Source organism: Canis lupus, chromosome 19, assembly GCF_048164855.1.
Source record: "Canis lupus baileyi chromosome 19, mCanLup2.hap1, whole genome shotgun sequence".
Lineage (NCBI taxonomy): Eukaryota > Metazoa > Chordata > Mammalia > Carnivora > Canidae > Canis > Canis lupus.
Genome location: NC_132856.1, coordinates 30712201 through 30730725, shown reverse-complemented (window position 1 = coordinate 30730725; position 18525 = coordinate 30712201). Strand labels below are relative to the sequence as shown.

The window sequence follows — 18525 nt, the reverse complement described above, 5'->3', positions numbered from 1 at the left end:
TAGGAGGTAGTATGTAAATGTCACCTGCATTTAGTAAAATCTGTAAATGTTGACTGTTTATTTCAGTTATGTGCACAGAAATCACATGGATAAAGAAGGTGCTTGGAACAGCTTCCTCTGCCCCTTTAAGGTTTTGAAAGGATTGTATTTGAAAGGATCATGAATGGATTGGGGGCCAGGGGCTGGAAATGCCCTTGCCATGCCGTGAATATAGTGGTGATGTAAACCATGTCCCTCTACCTCTCCTTCCTTTTTTGTCTACCATACATTTTATATAGCTAGCCAACTGATCCTCATTGATTTCTTTTACACTGTGAGTCAAAAAGGCTACCTCATTTCCTGGGGAAAGAGTGGTTCTGTAAATATCCTTTTATCCATCTGTAAATGCTATTAATGACTTCTTGAGATTTCTGTGGTTTTAAGAATTGAACCAGGGAATCTCTGCAGTCTGCTCCCACACGGTAGGAGGTGAGTTGGTTTTTAACTCGGTTCCCAGTGGAGGAAATGCTCCCAAAGGTCAGGATTGCTGCTTGTAATGCTTGTGATGGCCTGCATGCGAAGTTCCATGCCTGATCTAGACTCAGTGGTGTCCTCAGTGAGCACAGCTTTCCAGCTGCAAAGGGAGCATTGCATGTTGCTTTTCCGTGGAGTCTAGCCATCAGATAATTGCTTGTCTCCTGCTCCATTCCAAGTGCTGTGTGGAGGGCTGGTGACGCAAATGTGGTTGATCGTGTATGGCGGAATGGGGGGTGGTTTTGGCCTCTCCAGAATTAAGAATGTGACATTAGTAGCAGAATATCTAGACAATGGTCTAAGGGTTGCTCTCTGTTTATGTTGCAACAAATAGAAAGCAAATAAAAAGCCAGACAATATCCAGATTCATTTGTTGATAGACCTAGTTGTCTACTAACCTACAATTAAATTAATTAAACAAGGAAGCTGTTAGACTCAGGTGGCTCTAATCTCATGGCAGCCTACATCACAAACCATATCTTAAGCCGGTAAATGCCTCAAGGTGAAATTGACACCCGAGGACAACCAGTCATAAGGGGCCGACAAAGCTGTAAGCCATGGCTAATCAATAGTTTCCTAACTACTTCCTCCTTTTCTCTCTCTCCCGGGTCACTTTCCCCAACACCTGTTAATGGATTGCTCCTAACCACTTCTGGTTTTGTGTGTTCCCATTTGAATGAACTTTTGCTCAAATACACTCTTAACGTTTGTCATATGCCTCAGTTGGTATTTGTACAAGCTGCTCTCCACGTGGTTTATGAAAGCAGCATTTTTAAAGCAAAAGTGCTTCAGAAGATGGATGAAAAGTTGTTACCCATGCTTCCCTTCACCCATCCGTCTTTCCCTCAGCAGTCTGTCATTAGCACAGGGGCACAGTCGTCTTCCTGGGGCCTGCCTTACAAGCAATCACCAATAGTTGCTGTCTATTAATCCTATTAGTTACCCCTGAGGAGATGAAAAAAATTTGTCACATGGTGATACACTGGCATCCCAGGCACCAGTTAGGACATTCTCTTGAGTCTTGCCTAGGACAGGATGTGCTGTTAGTGTGGAACTCAGCTATGTTCCAGCCATAGGTAGTCTCAGGAGGTGTGGTGATCTCTATCTCTGTGGTGAGAGAGGGAGATATTCCCTTGATGACAAGATGAGTATGTGTCTTCCCGCCCCCCACCCCATGAGGAGATAATGACACATGCCTGGATACATCCACACATCTCAGTTCTAGAACATCTCCCTCTTGTCAGATATACTTTCCACAATATTTCCAACACTGTGCCTATGGGAGGCCATGTCTGGAGATGCTCTGCGTCTTTCATCATATACTCCTTTTTTTTTTTTTAATTTTTATTTATTTATGATAGTCACACACAGAGAGAGAGAGAGGCAGAGACATAGGCAGAGGGAGAAGCAGGCTCCATGCACCGGGAGCCCAACGTGGGATTCGATCCTGGGTCTCCAGGATCACGCCCTGGGCCAAAGGCAGGCGCTAAACCGCTGCGCCACCCAGGGATCCCCCATCATATACTCCTGTTGTGAGTGTGTGTGTGTGTGTGTGTGTGTGAGAGAGAGAGAGAGAGAGAGAGAGAGAGGGATTGATTGTTGCAGGATCCAAGGAGAGGCTTCCTTTCCAACAGGCTCAGGGGCTTGCACTTCCATCTGGAACATGCATCCCTCTCCTCCGTCCACCTCTGCCTCTACCACCAACTCATGTAATTTGCTCCTTCACTCCATTCTGGTCGCTCTTCCAACTTTACCTTCCCAGGGGGACCTACAAATAAGCCTCTGTGACACAGAAATTCTGTCACATACTATTCCTTTCTCCCAGCTTCCTTTAATTTTCTTCAGAAAAATAATCCCACCTGCCATTGTTTTCAGATTCCTCCATTAGAACTTAACCCTTTGAACCCTGTTGTTTTCTTAGTGCTAGAGCTTAATAAGAACTAATGAAAATCTATTAAGTTCACTAATGCTTACATATCACGTCAGTCTTTTTTCATTAATTTGAGCCCTTTAAACTATTTGTCCCTTTCCCCAATCATCACACAACTAACCTCTGTCTTACAGGTTTGCAGCTGGAGGCCCTGGCTTTTTAATAGTGCAAAGAGTAGACTTAAAGATAAATGATATGTGCTGTTCTCACGTATTTTTTATGTGCTGAGTGAAGTCAAGTGTTTTCCCAAAAGGAGAGACCTCATACTGTAGCTGTCTGTTTCTTACTGATGTTCCCTTGAGGAGGAATGTATAGACACAGCCTGCAATAGATTGGTAATGATCTGCTTATATACTACTTGCAATATCTTTTTCAGGAACAAGCAAATACTATAGGATGGCGAGGGGGTTCCCATATAGAAAACGAGGCATTTGGTGTCAAAATAGTGTATAAGGAGTGGTGCCTGGCTGGCTCGGTAGGTAGAGCATGCGCCTCTTGATCTCAGGGTCCTGAGTTCAAGCCCCATGTTGGTTTAGAGATTACTTAAAAAAAATGTGGGGAGATGCAATTAAATTTTTTAAAAGGGTAAAGTTGTTAGATAATATATTTGGATGATTTTCTATATTTTTCCTTTAAAAATGAAACCACAACAAGAATATCTTACCATCTAATTAAGTTTTCATCTGACAAATGCATAAGAGCGGAATGAGTATTATACCTATTTTACGGATTAGAACCTGAAGCTTAGAAAGGTAAGATGAAGAGCACTTGGGTGGCTCAGTTGTTTGAGCATCCAATTCTTGATTTCAACTCAGGTCATGTTCTCGGGGTCCTGAGTTCAAGCCCCATGTTGGGCCCCACGCTCAGCAGGGAGCCCGCTTGAGACTCTTTCCCTCTGCCTCTGCCCCTGCATGCATGCTTACAAGGTTTTTCTCTCTTTCTAAAATAAATAGATAAATCCTAATAAAAAAAGGTAAAATGGTCTATGTAAGTCTCTAAACAGGAATTCCAGCCACGTTCAAATTCCATGATGTATGTTTTTTGTTTCATCATTGTGTTATGCAATGAAATAGCATGGAGGGGGTGTATGGACTGCTAATATTATCAAGGAAACTCTTCATCTTTGAAAATAACTAGTAAGCATCTATTTCTATCATACTGTTTTGCTCCAAGACAGTTTTGTGAAATGTTTCGAGGTCTCTTTAAGATATCCTGTAGTAGCTCTTATACTGCAGGAAGTTAGGGCTTTTATCATCCTTGGATCTTCTTTTTCCTTTACTTCCTTTATTCAAAATTTATGCTTCCTATTGGGCTTACAAAAGGCTGCTGCTTCTGTGTGTTCTCTCTGTTGTGGACTCAAGTTGGCTGGAAAACGGGATGTCCACTGCACATTTGCACAGGATCTGGGGTTCACACAGATTCTGACCTGGATTTCCAGGTCTTGCCGTCTACTGCTTCTGGATAAGGCGAGTCCAGATTTGGAAACTCCATTCTGTCCTGCCTGTAAGTAGCCTATGAGGAAGGAAATGGAGTTTGTAAAGGACAAAGAGCAGGTTATTGTTCTTAATAGGAGGCGACAGGAAGAACTGTGATTTTTAGCATATTCTAAGTAACTTACATTGAAGAGACAGAGAAGGGGATGAAACTTCAAAACATCTTGATTAAAAAGCATGGGCTTAGGAATGCCTGGGTGGCTCAGTGGTTGAGTGTCTGCCTTTGGCTCAGGTCATGATTCTGGGGTCCTGGGATCAAGTCCCACATCAGGTTCCCCTGCAGTGAGCCTGCTTCTCCCTCTGCCTCTGTCTCTGCCTCTGTCTCTGTACCTCTCATGAATAAATAAATAAAATATTTTAAGTATGGGCTTAATTACAATTTGGATAACTTGTTGAGTGTCTCCTCTAAGCCTGGTATGTGCTAAAAAGCAGCATCTGGCAATAAACAAGATGGCTTAAGGAGTTTACTGTCCAACAGGGAAGACAGCTATTGAAGAAGTAATTACTAGTTTTGGAAGTGATGTCAAGGTGAAGTGGAGGATGAATAAAGGATATGGATAGATACTTTAATGATCTAGGCCAAGGGTCAGCAAAGTTCTTCTGAGAATGACCAGACAGTAAATATTTTAGGCTTCAGGAGCCAGGTCTCTGCTGCAAATACTCATCTTTGCTATGTTAGGACAAAAGCAACCATAAACAGTCAGTGAACAAATGGATGTGGCTATGTCTGTCTGGTATAACTTTATTTACGAAAACAGATAGTGGTCTGGAGTTGGTCTGTGGGTCATAGCTTCATGACCCCTGATTTCAGCTTTTTCTACTTTAATTTCATTGCTGTCGGCAGTACTTCAGCCTTGTCGTTCTTACTCTATGATTTCAACATGGCTCCTTAAGTCTCATAGCACAACCTCCATGGCAGAGGCCAATGAAGGAGTTAAGGGAGGAAACAAAACAACTTTTTCATCATAGGAAGTTTAGCTGACATCCCCTTTCAAGCCCTTGGCCAATGTTGGATCACTGTCCCAACCCTATGCCAGGATCTAGCAGGATCTCAGATTCCTATTGTTGTCTGGCTGGAGCATGACCCACCATTCCTTGGGTTGAGTTGGTTGCTGTTCCAGTAAAATCAGGGTTCTTGGAGTGAGAAGAGAGGGGAAGGCAGATTGTGAGGTAGCCCACAATGTTTCCATAGGAACCGAACTGGTTGCTCTCAGCTTGATCCTCTGACCAGGGACATTGCATCACCTGAAAGCTTTTTGAACTGCACGACGTCATACTTCACGCAGAACTACTGAATCAGAATGAAAACTGCATTTTAATAGGATTTTAACATTAAAATCCTAAACATTAAACATTAAAATCCTAAAATTTTAACATTAAAATTTGAGAAGTGGTGGTCTAAAGGGCCATCCTAAGGATGGTTAACCTGAGATTGGAGAAAGAGTATAATGAATGGTTGCTAGCACCCCCTTGACTTCTGTTCCTATAATGCCATTTTAATTGCAGTTTGTAGTGATATTTCACATTTAAAATCTTAGTACAATTTATGGTTTTGATTGTTCAAAGTAAACCACAGTTATAGAGAGGACCCATCTCATCTCATGCCCTTTTTTCCCCCTCAGCAATCCTGTGTTCATCGTATTAGGAGATTGAAACAAAAGAAAACAAAACACAAAGTCCGGGGGAGTAAAGTCTATTGAACATCATTCTTTTGGGACGCCTGGGTGGCTTCGCTGATTGGGTGTCTGACTTGTGATTTCAGCTCAGGTTATGATTTCATGGGTCATGGGATCCAGCCCTGAGTGGGGCTCCCTGCTGAGCAGGGAGTAGGCTTGGGATCTCTTTCCCTCTTCCTCTCTATCCCTCCAGACACTCACGTGCTCTCTCTCTCTCTCTCTCTCAAATAAATAAATAAATCTTTTTATAAAAAAAAAAAGTTGGTCTTTCTTACCCATACTATAGTACGTATAGGTGATATGGCATTTTCTTGTCTTTATTTTGCATATAATTCTCCATCATTCATTATGGGCAACTGCATGAGTGCATATGACTGTCAAGTGTCTGGATTCTATTTTTGACTACAGGAAACTCCGGAGTTAAGCAACCAAATTCCATTTCAGAATTCTGTTTCTATTTTTTGTTCTTGTTCATTTGATCTTTTCCATTGGTAGGCACATTAGCTTCCAAAGCATGAAGAATGTTTTTCTTCCAGCTGTATTCTGCTCAGAGTGCTGAGGGCTTCCCCAGGAAATAAAAGCCTGACTAAATGGAAATGTGACTGGCCTCATGGTACATCTTTAGGTCCCAGCCAACAGGTCTTTGCCTGCGGTCATCTTTGTAAGACTTGCAGCGCATTCTAAGGCAGAGCTCTCAACTGTCCCTTGGAATTTCATTAACTGGTGTGCTGTTGGGAGCTAAATATGGGAAGAGGCCTATTGAAGACTGTTCCTGCCAGCTGGGCAGGTCTCCCACTTGGCTGTTTGGAGGATAGTTATATCCTGTACTGTTGAAACAGAATGAACTTGGCCACGAGTGTCGGCCAGAAGCCCTCTATCCCATTTATGCGGCCATGCTGGCTGGGTTCTGAGAAGTGCATGATTTCATTTGGGAACTCACTGTGGTTTGCTGCTAACCATCTGAGTCTGCAAAATGATGCCTTTTAAGCATGACCAGGACAAAGTAACCCTGGGGCTATATTTGGTGTGGTTTGTCTGTAAGGTTTAAAGGCTCACTATAGGATTTACTTGCTTTATAAAATTGAGGCCTCCTTTAAAGTTGTGTCATTCTATGGTTTATAAATCGGATTATCTTTCTGTTGTAGTGGTGGTAGCTTAATATTTAATAGAAACTGAGATAAGATTCTTCTGTAAAGATTTCATAAGTGTTTGTTTGGTAAAGTTGTTCATTTTCCCTCTCTCCAGGTGAAGTATACTTTACTCAAAGAGGGATGCCGAATGGGTGTTGGGAAAGGGCTGGTCATGCAGCCATCTGTATATAACTTGGGTGTGTTGTCTGTGTTGGCCACCCATCTGAATGTGAAGGAGAGTTTTCCATGAAGGTATGGAGGAAGACAAATTAGCCAGATGATAGATTACCCACAGTGCCATCCTTTTCCTGCTATAAGGAACATGGAGTGAGAGGTTAAGTGACTGACATACAGTCATGTCATTTATCAGCAGGAGGAGGAAGCAGGGCTGCCTGGCCTTTGGAGCTTGCTCTGATAGCTCACACCTAATTGTTTGAGTCATCCCCCGGTGGTTCTCCTTCTCCCTTCTCTGGGCCTGTGAACCTGCCCTGGACACCTGGGAAGTATGACAACACGGGATACCTAGTTATACCTCCTGAAGAAGGCAGCTTCCCCACAGGAGCTCGTGAAACACTGAGGCAATGTGAGTGTGTTTGTCAGCCACAAAGAATGTGACCATTTTTCACCTCAATTGAATGGAGACTGAAACCCAATCACATTGTCCAAATCACACTTGTTCTTTTGTTTCCATGTCCATTTTGTATCCCTTAATTTTCGGGGGGAAGATTAAATTACATGAATTTACTGAAATAGAAAACATAGTAATTGTCAGACTGCCCATAGAGGGATTTACTTACCTTTCATGGATGGGACCAACATTTCCTAGAATATGTTGCTGAAGTTTATGAGCTTTTAAATGATAGAATGTTGTTTGGGGGTCTCCGTAAAACTAAAGCTTTTCTACCCCTGTGATAATGTGACTTGGAAAGACCATGACACTGGTGGCTTAATTTTTCTTTTTTCATTTTACTTTTAACTTCTGTTTAAAAAGTTTTAGATTTATTTTCAAAATTGCGAAGATGTTGGCAATAAAGTGGTTGAAAATGTCTTACCTCTTTTCAGGTTTGATAGGTTTATGTAAAGGTATCAACTATATTGTGACAGTCTCTAGATGTCATAAAATGTCATTTCCCTATCAAACTGAGATTGGAGTAGAACAGTGGTTCTCAACTAAAGGTGATTTTCGTTCACCTCCTTCCCCCCAGTAGGGGGTGACATTTGGCAATGTGTGGAGACATTTGTGGTTGTCACAACAGGGAAGGATGTCGCGGCTGGCATCTAGTGGGTGAAGGCCAGGGATGCTGCCAAACATCCTACAATGCACAGGACAGATCCCACATCAATGAATTATCTGGTGAAAAACCGTCAGTGGTGCTGCTGTTGAGAAACCTTGGAATAGCAACCAAAACCAAATGTTCTGCCCCTGAGCTTTTTGTTATTTAAGTGACATTTAAGACATCACCAAAAACATGTCAAAAATGTATCAGGCATTTATCACATGCAAAAAGCATTGTGTTTTAAAATAACAAGTGTGAGTCTTTGGAGCCAAATTGTTTCCTGGAGGTTGTTCTCTCTTTGGGAAAGAAGGCTGAAATACTATTTCACATTATAAAATTTGAGTTTTTTGAAGAATTATGTTTATGTTTTTAAAAATTATGATGCTTTACAAGACTGACTTTTTCTTCAGTGATTTTTTTTTTCAGTTCAGTGATTTTTGAACTATCCCCTATTTCGTCCTAAGATTCCTTTCCTAGACTAGAACTCAACATTTAATTGTAAAATGAATAGCCCATTCTCGTTCCATATGCTTTTCATTGTGAGCTTCCTTTGAGGAAAAGCCCATTAATTGAGTCAAATTGTCCTTCGATGTGGGTTTTTCATTGTGGATCACTGCCCAAAAGATGATGAATTAGATTGTTAGATTCATTTCAGTTGTGACCTGAGATGAACAGAAATGCACTTGAAAAATGAAGCATGGGTTGTTTATTAGACACAGTGACACCACACCTCAGACTCATTACAGATATTTAAGGCAGGCTCTTATCCCTCCAGCCTGCACTAGTTGAGTAGAGAGAGCTCTGGTTGGATTCTTGGAAAAGTGACATCCTTTTGACCTTGAACTACATTAAAGTTTTCATGTATTTAGTTTCTGCTGCTTGATTTTTATTTTCTTTGTGTGTATCCTATGAATACAGATTTGTGTATACCAATTTCTATTAAATAAAGGGCACTGAATTGTCAGTAATGAAATCTCAGGTTTTAATTAAAGTTATCAGTAATGCCCTTTCTTGTGCTTGGTATTTGGATATTGACATATTTAGTGATAGAATAACGGAGAATGGGGTATTTTTTTTGCTTCTGCAAATTGCTTTTAATTCTTCATGATCAGGTTGACAATTGCCAGTGTAAGTATTTATAGAGAAAGATAAAGATGGAGCTACCTACACTGTATCTATAAATACAGCCGTACATACAAAATGTGTTGGTGACAGCCATTTTGACTGTAGCAGACGGGTGTGTTTTGAAGATTTGAATATAAAAGATTTATATTTATATAAATTAGTCTCTGTATTTTGTGCAACTTTTTACATTAAAGGGTGATTTTGAAAGAAATTTTGACCCAGAGACACCAGAGAATTAGTCTTAACAAGTTTCCTTTGGAGGAAGGTTGATGATTTTCTTAGATCAGAGTTGTTGTGCTATCTTGTGCTCTTGCATACATTCTCTCTCTCTCTCTCTCCCTCTCTTTTTCTCTCTCTCTTTCTCTCTCTTTTCAGGAATGTTCTGTGAAGTTAACTGCCCAAGGAAGGTCATCACATTAGTTCACTTTGGGGTATAGGACTGGATTTTTCATGATACCTCTTTCTTTTTTACCTACTATTAAGAACTGTTTTCCTTATCAGATGGTTGGAGACAAATTAGAAGCAGAAAAGGAGGGAGAATACTGAACATTATTTGAATAACAAAAGATCTCAACACTCTTAATGTATATTAGCCTATGATTTTTTATTTTTTGAACCAGTCATCTCTTGGCATCATCTCTGGGTCTCTCAAAATTAAATAGTAGTTTAAGAAATGATGCTGGTAATTGTGCTATTGAATCGCTCCAAAGGAGACCATAAAAGAAGGCTGTGAAGCTGTAATCCATTGCTTATTAAGGGCCTATAACATTCCTGTGCCCAGGGGAACCCTGGATCTGCCCCCACAGGCCACTCTGACTTGGTCCTCCTGACTTGGTCTTCCACTGCCCTATCTCTCTGCCTGCTTGTGCTTCAGCTGTACCCTCTGCTGCTTCATGATGCACTGTTCCTATCTGCTCTTGGTTCTCTGTTCCTGGCTCGTTGTCACTCCCAGTGTCTCTACTTGAAGGCTCATTCCCAGTTGTGGCTAACTCCCAAATTATCTTGTTTCAGTTGCTTTACATGATTTTTAAAGCTGCTAGGGCAGCGCTGGTGGCTCAGCGGTTTAGCACTGCCTTCAGCCCAGGGCCTGATCCTGGAGACCCAGGATCGAGTTCCACGGCCTGATCCTGGAGACCCAGGGTCAAGTCCCACGTCGGGCTCCCTGCATGGAGTCTGCTTCTCCCTCTGACTGTGTCTCTGCCTCTCTCTCTCTCTCTCTCTCTCTGTGTGTCTCTCATGAATAAATAAATAAAATCTTAAAAAAAAAAAAAAAGCTGCTACCTCATGAAGGTAAATTCCTGTGGAGAGAAACTATCTCAGTTTTATTGCCAATCTACTCTGCCATTCTCGACCACCACCTGCCCCGTGGAGTTGAGCACTCAAGTAAATGTTTATTGAATGGATGACTAATTTTTCTACCCCAAATTATTTTTTTTAGAGATTTTATTTACTTGAGAGTGAGCGGGCACATATATGCACATACTTCCTGAGGGAGGGGCAGAGGGAGAAGCAGACTCCCCACTGAGCAGGGAGCCAATGCCTGGGTTGAGTCCTAGGACCCTGAGATCATGACCTAAGCCAAAGGCAGACCTAACTGACTGAGCCACCCAGGTCTCCTCAACCCCAAATTATTTAAATTGTAATTTTAATGTTTAAAGGAGTAGACATCCATTTTTCTGGAATTGTGCTTGACAGTATTTGATAAGTAAAATATCATTCTGCAAAGACATACTGGTTTTCTATTCCATTTTATTCTACAGGGTGATGACCTGTCTACAGTCCTTTTAGTTCATTTCTTTTTCTTTTTTAAGATTTTATTTATTCATGACAGACACAGACAGTGAGAGAGAGAGGCAGAGACACAGGCAGAGGGAGAAGCAGGCTCCATGCAGGGAGTCCGACATGGGACTCGATCCCGGGTCTCCAGGATCACACCCCAGGCCGAAGGCGGCATTAAACCGCTGAGCCACCTGGGCTGCCCATTTTAGTTCATTTCTTAACCAAGTTGTACCTACTTTGCCCTCCATGCCACCTCTGGAAGTAAGCAGAACGGACCGGATCTTCTGGAAGGGCATTGTGTGTGCCTGGCCCCAGTGGGTTATTGCTCAAAGGACAAGCTTTCCCTTTCCTGGACTTCCCAGCCACCTCTGACTATGATGTGTTCTCATTTCCCTCAGCCCAGGCAGGTATGGGACTTATGATCCACCATAAGTGGATCCAGACTTATGATATATATTTGATTATATTTTTGAGGACAGCCAAACTAGCAATGGAGTCAAGGCTCCTAACTTTGTGGTAGATTAAAAGAAAAGAAAATATACCTCTATTGGAAATATAAAAACCAAAACAATGCCAGTAAATTGTCAAAGAGTGATGATCCTAACATTTTTCAGGGTTCAACCTGTGTGAGTTGTTGGCTGAATATCATGGCAAACTCTCATCTTTATGAACAACATGGCCTTCCTGTTCTCAGCTCCAAAGTGAGACCTTTGGGCTGAACGTTTTTTAAGATTACCCTTGAAATATTGCTCTTCTTTATTATCTTCCTTTCTTATCAACCAGCAAAACTATTTTACCCCCAATATAATAATTATCCTTCATTTTCATTTTCTTTTTTATGACTTGAATCATATTTTCTGTGAGAAGTATTTCCCCCTCCAAAATCTGTTTGCCGTCTCCCCAGGTCAATTCAATAGCTACTGCTAAATGCATGTGATATGCGGGCTACAGATATGGTGCTGTCTTGCTTCCTTCTTTAGCTGATAGTTTGGTAAAGATTTGTCGGCCTGGGAGCTGCATCTTTTGGTTGGATATTGCATAAATTCTTGTTATATAGCACTGCATGGAATTATCCCAACGTGCACATTGGTGTTGAACACAGCAGACCATAAAATTCCATTTCGTTTCTGTTGCATAAACATAGGATCACAAATAGTGTGATTATTTCTGGCAGCCTCAGGCATCTTAGCTAGGAGGAAGATGTGGGAAAATATGAATACTTAAATGTATTATGAGCTTCCCAGCACGAGCTGACCAAGTGCCTTTGGTATTAGCCTTTAAACGGGTCAAGTACAATAACATCTAATACCATTATTGGCTGACTTCTTACTTTGTGCAAGGCACTGTTTTCAATTGCCTTGTCACAGCCAGTCTTCAACCTTGTGGTGTGTTATATTCTCATTCTACAACTGAGGAGGCTCCAGGAGCCCATGAGGCTTGGCAAATTGCACAGGAAGAGAAAGAAGGTGGTGGGCTTGTAACCCACATGCTTTGAACTCAAGACTTGTAACCACCACCACCACCACTGTGGAAATCTTGGTCATGTAGTTAGAAACAATTCACTTGTCTCACTGTTTCTTCGATCTTCATTGGCTTTCCTTTGCAGATTTTTCAGGTGTAACATGTCTCATTATCAAAAGGCAGGCCGTCCCTGCGAGTCACAAGGAAGGCTCAACTTGACCAAGATTAGAGCTAGAAAAAACAGTTACCACCCCTCCACACACTTGCTACTTTACTTTTAGATAAAGGGGCAGAAGTCCAGACTGGTTATGCTGGCCATCTGGAAAGGGGACTGCCAATTATGAGACTTCTATGGCTAAGAATTTGTGGTCAGATGAGCAGAATTGTTTTGAGCAGAGTCTCTGCTACAATTCTCTGATGGGGTCTCAAAAGTAAATATCTGCAGGAAGCCAGGCAGGGATTATAAATATGTAAAACGGGAGGTATAAGACAGTAGGAAATGACAGTGCCTCGATCTGCATGGAAGGATGCATTCTCTTTTCAAGTTAGAAGAATAAAAGTAATAAAATCTTGAAAACTTAATGGCTTTTCAGAATGTTGCTGGGATACAAGTTTGTGTTCTCTGCAGTTAGAATGTCAGTCTATGGGGACACCTGGGTGGCTCAGAGGTTGAGTACCTGCCTTCAGCCCTGGGCGTGACCTGGAGTCTCAGGATCAAGTCCCACATGGGGCCTCTCTGCATGGAGCCTGCTTCTTTCTCTGCCTATGTCTTTGCCTCTCTCATGAATAAATAAATAAAATCTTTTAAAAAAATGTCACTTTATGAAGACAGAGACCTTATCCTTTTTTGCTCTTTTAGGTTCTTAATCATAGTTGTATAGGGTACCCTGTAGACACTCATTGAGTCTGTTGTGAATAAACTGTAGGCCTCAGTTTCCCTATTTGTAAAGTGGCCATAATGGCTCAGGGTTGTTGAAATAAAATGAGATTCTATACAGAGTGCACTTTACGTATCATATCTGGTGATTATAAGTGATAACTGAAATGTTGGTTGTTAATAATAGTTTCCACTTATCGATTAATTGATTCCTGCCATGTCACTCCTTCCTTAACTCGGTAGCAATAAACTTTTGGAAAAGATTATCTGAGATTATCAAAGTATGATTCACATTGACAGTGATGACCTCTGCTGCTCTTTTAATCCTGTTGTTTCTCTACATTTTCTAGAGTTTGATTCATACTCTGTATCTCACCAGTGGCAATAGGACATGATGAGATCATCCAACAGATTTCCCCCTTGTCTCCTCAATGATGCCAGTCTCTTCATTCTTGGGCATTCATATCAAACATGTAATCAGTATATCAACTAGTTTGAAAATAGTCTCCACTGTAAAAATTCCCTCCATTAGATATCTGTGCCATCAAGCCCAAGGAAAGCAAATTTCCTCTCTGCAAGTGAGCCATGTGGATTGGGCTGGGGCCTCTTCTTTCATTCCTGCACCTGTGTTTTCATGCCTGAATATTTTATGGATACAGTTATAATTACCTTGCTTTGTGAGAACATTTAGCTTGTTCTACTGGGTGTTTTGATTCTTAGTGGTGGGGGGGAATGAATGTATCCAAGTTCTATATCTTAATTAGAGTAAAAACTAAGGTGTCAGTCTTAAACACAGCTCTCATCATAGTAAATTCTATATACACATGTATGTAGATATGTGTATATATACTTCCGTATTTTCACATATGAAGTGGAATCTCTGACATTGCATATTCTGATATATGTCAGAATGCCTGCTAGAGATAGATGCTTAAGTGATCTAGAGTAGATTATATTCTTGCATTTGCCCTACAACTGGAATTCTCTTCTGCTGTGCTCTGAAAGTAAGATTTTCCTATGAAATCTTTTGTAAGCCAAGATATGGTATAAAATGAAGAGGTAATTACCATTAATTTACATGGAAAATTTTTTGAGCATTCCCCGACTCCCCCCAAATAACCTCTCTTAGTCTTTTCTGATACCTAATGACACATCTTGTGAGCGGATGCAATGAATCAGTCAAGATAAAGCACACATGCTCACAGGCACAGTTGAGAGCTATGGCAGCTTAATGCTGAGAGGCTGAGTATAGTTCAGGGTGAAGCTTGGTGGGGCTGCTCTTGCTGTACAGGGTGTGTGTGCTACCTTTCATGGCTTGCTGCAACACAGTTTTTGGATGCTATTTTTGCTTTCCACCTTTTTGGGTAAAAAGCAAAAAATCCTCTAATATCTTTCCATTAGTGAAAACAGTTACTAATATAGGTCTTCTGTAAATGTGAAGTGTTGGAACGTGAATTTGCAAAAAGTAGGGGATACCTGTATTAATCTACTATTCACAAAATCCTAGCATTTTTTCTAGGCATGTGTATTTGTATTCTCCAGATGTTGTATTATCCTATTGACTGCTATAACAATGGCCCATGGAACTGTGGCTTAAACAATATAGTGAATTTGGTTCTCATGGAATAGTTTGCACTCAAGCAATTTGGTGCTAATATGATGACACTGTCAGAGACCCAGGCTGCTTCTTTCTTGTTATTCTGCTATATATGGTATGTCTGGTGATCTCAGGTGGCCGCCCCAGCTTCTGCCATCAGATCTGTCCTCTGGCCAGAAAGGTGTGAAAGGGAAGTTGAAGCTATGTCCCATTGCCTTTAAGAACAAGTACTTTGAGTTGTCCACACCGTTTCCATTCTTGTCCTGTTGGTCATAGTTGACTCCCATGTGTGCACCTAGCTGCAAGGGAAGCTGGGAAAGGTAATATTGAGCTGGAATGACCATTTTCCCAGGAAAAACTTAGGGTTTCTGTTACTCATTTCTTTCAGCTAAGTTGACATGGTCTATAAACCTCGCACTTTGAGTAACCTGTTTGTCTTCTTGAATGCGGTGTCCCCAGAGCACAGATCTGCTACTGAGCTGATGAATCACTGATGTGTGATGTCTATTACTTGAATGAATGGCTAAAACGGAGTCATTTCATCTTTGCAACATGAGGTGCAGCTCCCCACAAATCTTTCACCCTCCTTTCATTGTTCTTCTTTCTATTCTAAGGTTTTACCGAACCACTCCATTCCTTCTCCCATATATGTGCCCTTAGTTGCTTTAAAGATATCTGCCAATTGGGATCCCTGGGTGGCGCAGCGGTTTGGCGTCTGCCTTTGGCCCAGGGCGCGATCCTGGAGACCCGGGATCGAATCCCACGTCGGGCTCCCGGTGCATGGAGCCTGCTTCTCTCTCTGCCTGTGTCTCTGCCTCTCTCTCTCTCTCTCTCTCTGTGTGTGTGTGTGTGTGTGTGTGTGTGACTATCATAAATTAAAAAAAAAAAAATTTTTAAGATATCTGCCAATTGTTTAGTTCTCATTGTCTGCCCTCACCCAGGCCCAGCACCTACAGTTCTTTTGACTGTTGCACATTTTTGCAAGCTGAGGTCCTTCCCCCATACTTGTCTCTCACCTCCAAGCACATTCCAGTTTTGCTCATTTCTCATTTGAAAGTGTGATCGACAGAATGGAGCACAGCTTCTCAGTTCTGCAAGTAACAGATGGACAGAGAATACTCTGCTTCGTGTGCTTTTGATGGACACCCCGTCTTCTCCAGACTTTTGACTGCAGCCTCTTTCTGTGTGGCACAGGAGTGGCCAAGACATGCGGGTGCATACATACCCACCCACATGTGTGACCCCTCCAAAAATACACATTAAATACATTTCATCACAAGTAGAAGGGATGAACTTTCCTTATCCTTTTCTAGACTCTGTAGGAAACACTGTCTAAAGCAGTGCCGAGTCTAGGCCACTAGGTCATTGATATATTTTGTGCCATTCTTGGCATGGTACTGTTTTGACACTCTGACTTGCAGCAAATTTCTTCTTTTTTCCCCCTACTCTAATTCTCAATGCTCCCACTTTTTGGAAAAATGTTAAATTTTCTACTTATTTGCAGGATGTCTCAAATCCAAGGATATGCTGTTTACATTAAATATGTCTGACTTGAAATTATATTAATATTTGCCACCTTTGCCTAACCCTGGGATGGACCAGGGCATTGTTCTAAGCACTTGATTTAGAATATTTAATGACCCTTTGGAGTAGGTACCGTGTCCATCCTCCTGAAGACAACCAAAGCTAAGCGAAGCAAGTAACTTGCCCATTTTTTCTTTTCGGACATGAGATTCAGGACTAAGATGTCTGAATGCAGACCTCATATTCTTGAGCAATCATTAAGCTTTACTCTATTTACATGTGAGTTTGGTGCTCAGCTTTACCAAGGTATCCCATGGCTGTCATCACAGTTTGGTGTCCATTAAGTAAATAATAAATGAAACCCAGAAATAGTCACAGAAACTCCTTTCACCCTCCCAATGTGTATACATGAGCGTGCACACATACACACACCAGTCAAAACGGAACTGAGCCCAATCTTTTGGAGACACAGTGACTCCCAGAGTGGAGAGTTGTATGTTGAGAAGAACTGATTTCCATTGCATCTCTGTGGCTCACATCATGTTGTTTTGCTTTTCTTTTGCATGTCTGCTGCAGAGTGGGGGTAACCACATTTGAGTTATTTGTAACACTGCGAGGGTGCGGGGTTCTATCGCAGAAGCTTAAGGTCTGGATGTGGAGATCATGTGTTATTTATAGCTGGCACGTGAAGAGAATTTTCAGAAGCTATCATTGGGAGGGAATACCACCCATGATTTTACTTTATAGAAAACAATAACCGCCCAAACACCCTCTTGAAAAAGTCACACTAAGGTATGTTTGGTGTAGAAGCAAAACTTGATTCTTTAAGAAGTTCAGAAAAATGAGGTCCACTTAATAAATTCTTTGCTTTTAGCCTCACAGGTATCTTGCAAGTCAAGTGACCAGGCAGCCTGAGGCTTTCTTTCTTTCTTTTTTTTTTTTAAGATATTCCTTAGCATGTTCAGAACTAAAATAGGAACCTTCTTGAAAGACAGTGCATTGTTGCCTCCTGTCGCTTAGATGGAGATGTATAATTGAAAGAAAGAAAGAAAGAAAGAAAGAAAGAAAGAAAGAAAGAAAGAAAAAGCAAGCAAGCACTGTGGGTATTTCAGTTGTAAAAGTGTTTCATTGAAAGTCATAAGTTTTGGAGGACACCTGATCTGTGAAAGGAACTGCATTCTTGGGAGTCAGCAAGTAAGGGATTGAATATGTCCACCAGATTTGCCTTCGTGTCAGTTCCTTTTGATGAAGAGTCACTGGCCATTCCACTTTTACTCTGGGCTCAGCACTGTTGCACGCTGTCCTTTTGAATCCCGTGGGCCCTCACACAAGGCTTGCCACATTATCATGACATTATAGATATTACGAGCTGCAGTCCTGTGAACCAGTTCCAGAGTCTGGCCAGACCACCCATACCAACTGGTTATCACATCCAGTTTTAGGAGCCATTTGAAAATACCCTTCTTGTCATTGAGGATTTTAAGCTAATTGTCTTTGTCTTATTCAAAGCAAATGCTTAAAAATGTAAAAGCAAGTTGCTTTTGATAAAGGCAGCTGAAGAAACTTCCCTTTATGGATTATCTGTTCTCTTCTTTGAGGCCTGGAAACTTGGAAACATTTTCACAGCTTCTTGCTTATTTTAGAGGCAAGAAACATGCAGTCAGAGTGATCACATTTTTAGATTTATAACAGGTGACGGCGAAGGAGAACACTGTGCTCATCGAACTGCTGGTGTCACTTCCAACTCCTAGCCTCAGTATATTTATTAACATCTTTTGAGTAAAGTCTTAAAATTATCTATTAAGCACAATTTTTCACCCTTTCTGACAGATTACCGGTGCTGCCAAGAAGCTTTTAAGCTGTAAATGAAAAGGAAAAACAATCTCGCATTTGATCTTGGGTTCCCCCCCCTTCTGTGAATTTATTTTAGAAGAGAATTTTGCCTTGAGTACTTTTATTGGAATTTAAAACTATAGTACCACCTTTTCTTCCTGTCTGGACTTAACATTTCCCACTGTTCTAAGACTGCATTTGAAGTTAACTGTCTTATCTTAGGAAAGGTTTTAAAAATACTATTCCTTTTAATCTAAATTTCTTTTCTCTGTAGTTAACCAAATCTGAATGATTCATTTTAACAAAGCTT

General features: G+C 41.2%; 1 protein-coding gene and 1 long non-coding RNA gene across 5 annotated transcripts in view; one reads left to right on the top strand and one right to left on the bottom strand.

The window, feature by feature from the left end:
- Window positions 1-18525, top strand: part of PTPRG (protein tyrosine phosphatase receptor type G) — a 706326-nt gene that overhangs the window by 337671 nt on the left and 350130 nt on the right. The gene's annotated exons all lie outside the window — the stretch shown is intronic.
- LOC140610069 (uncharacterized) lies at window positions 3275-6014 on the bottom strand. The gene is made up of 3 exons (XR_012011847.1): window positions 5888-6014; window positions 5026-5227; window positions 3275-3955 (listed from the first exon to the last, which is right to left on the bottom strand). It is a non-coding gene; the product is annotated as an uncharacterized lncRNA (long non-coding RNA).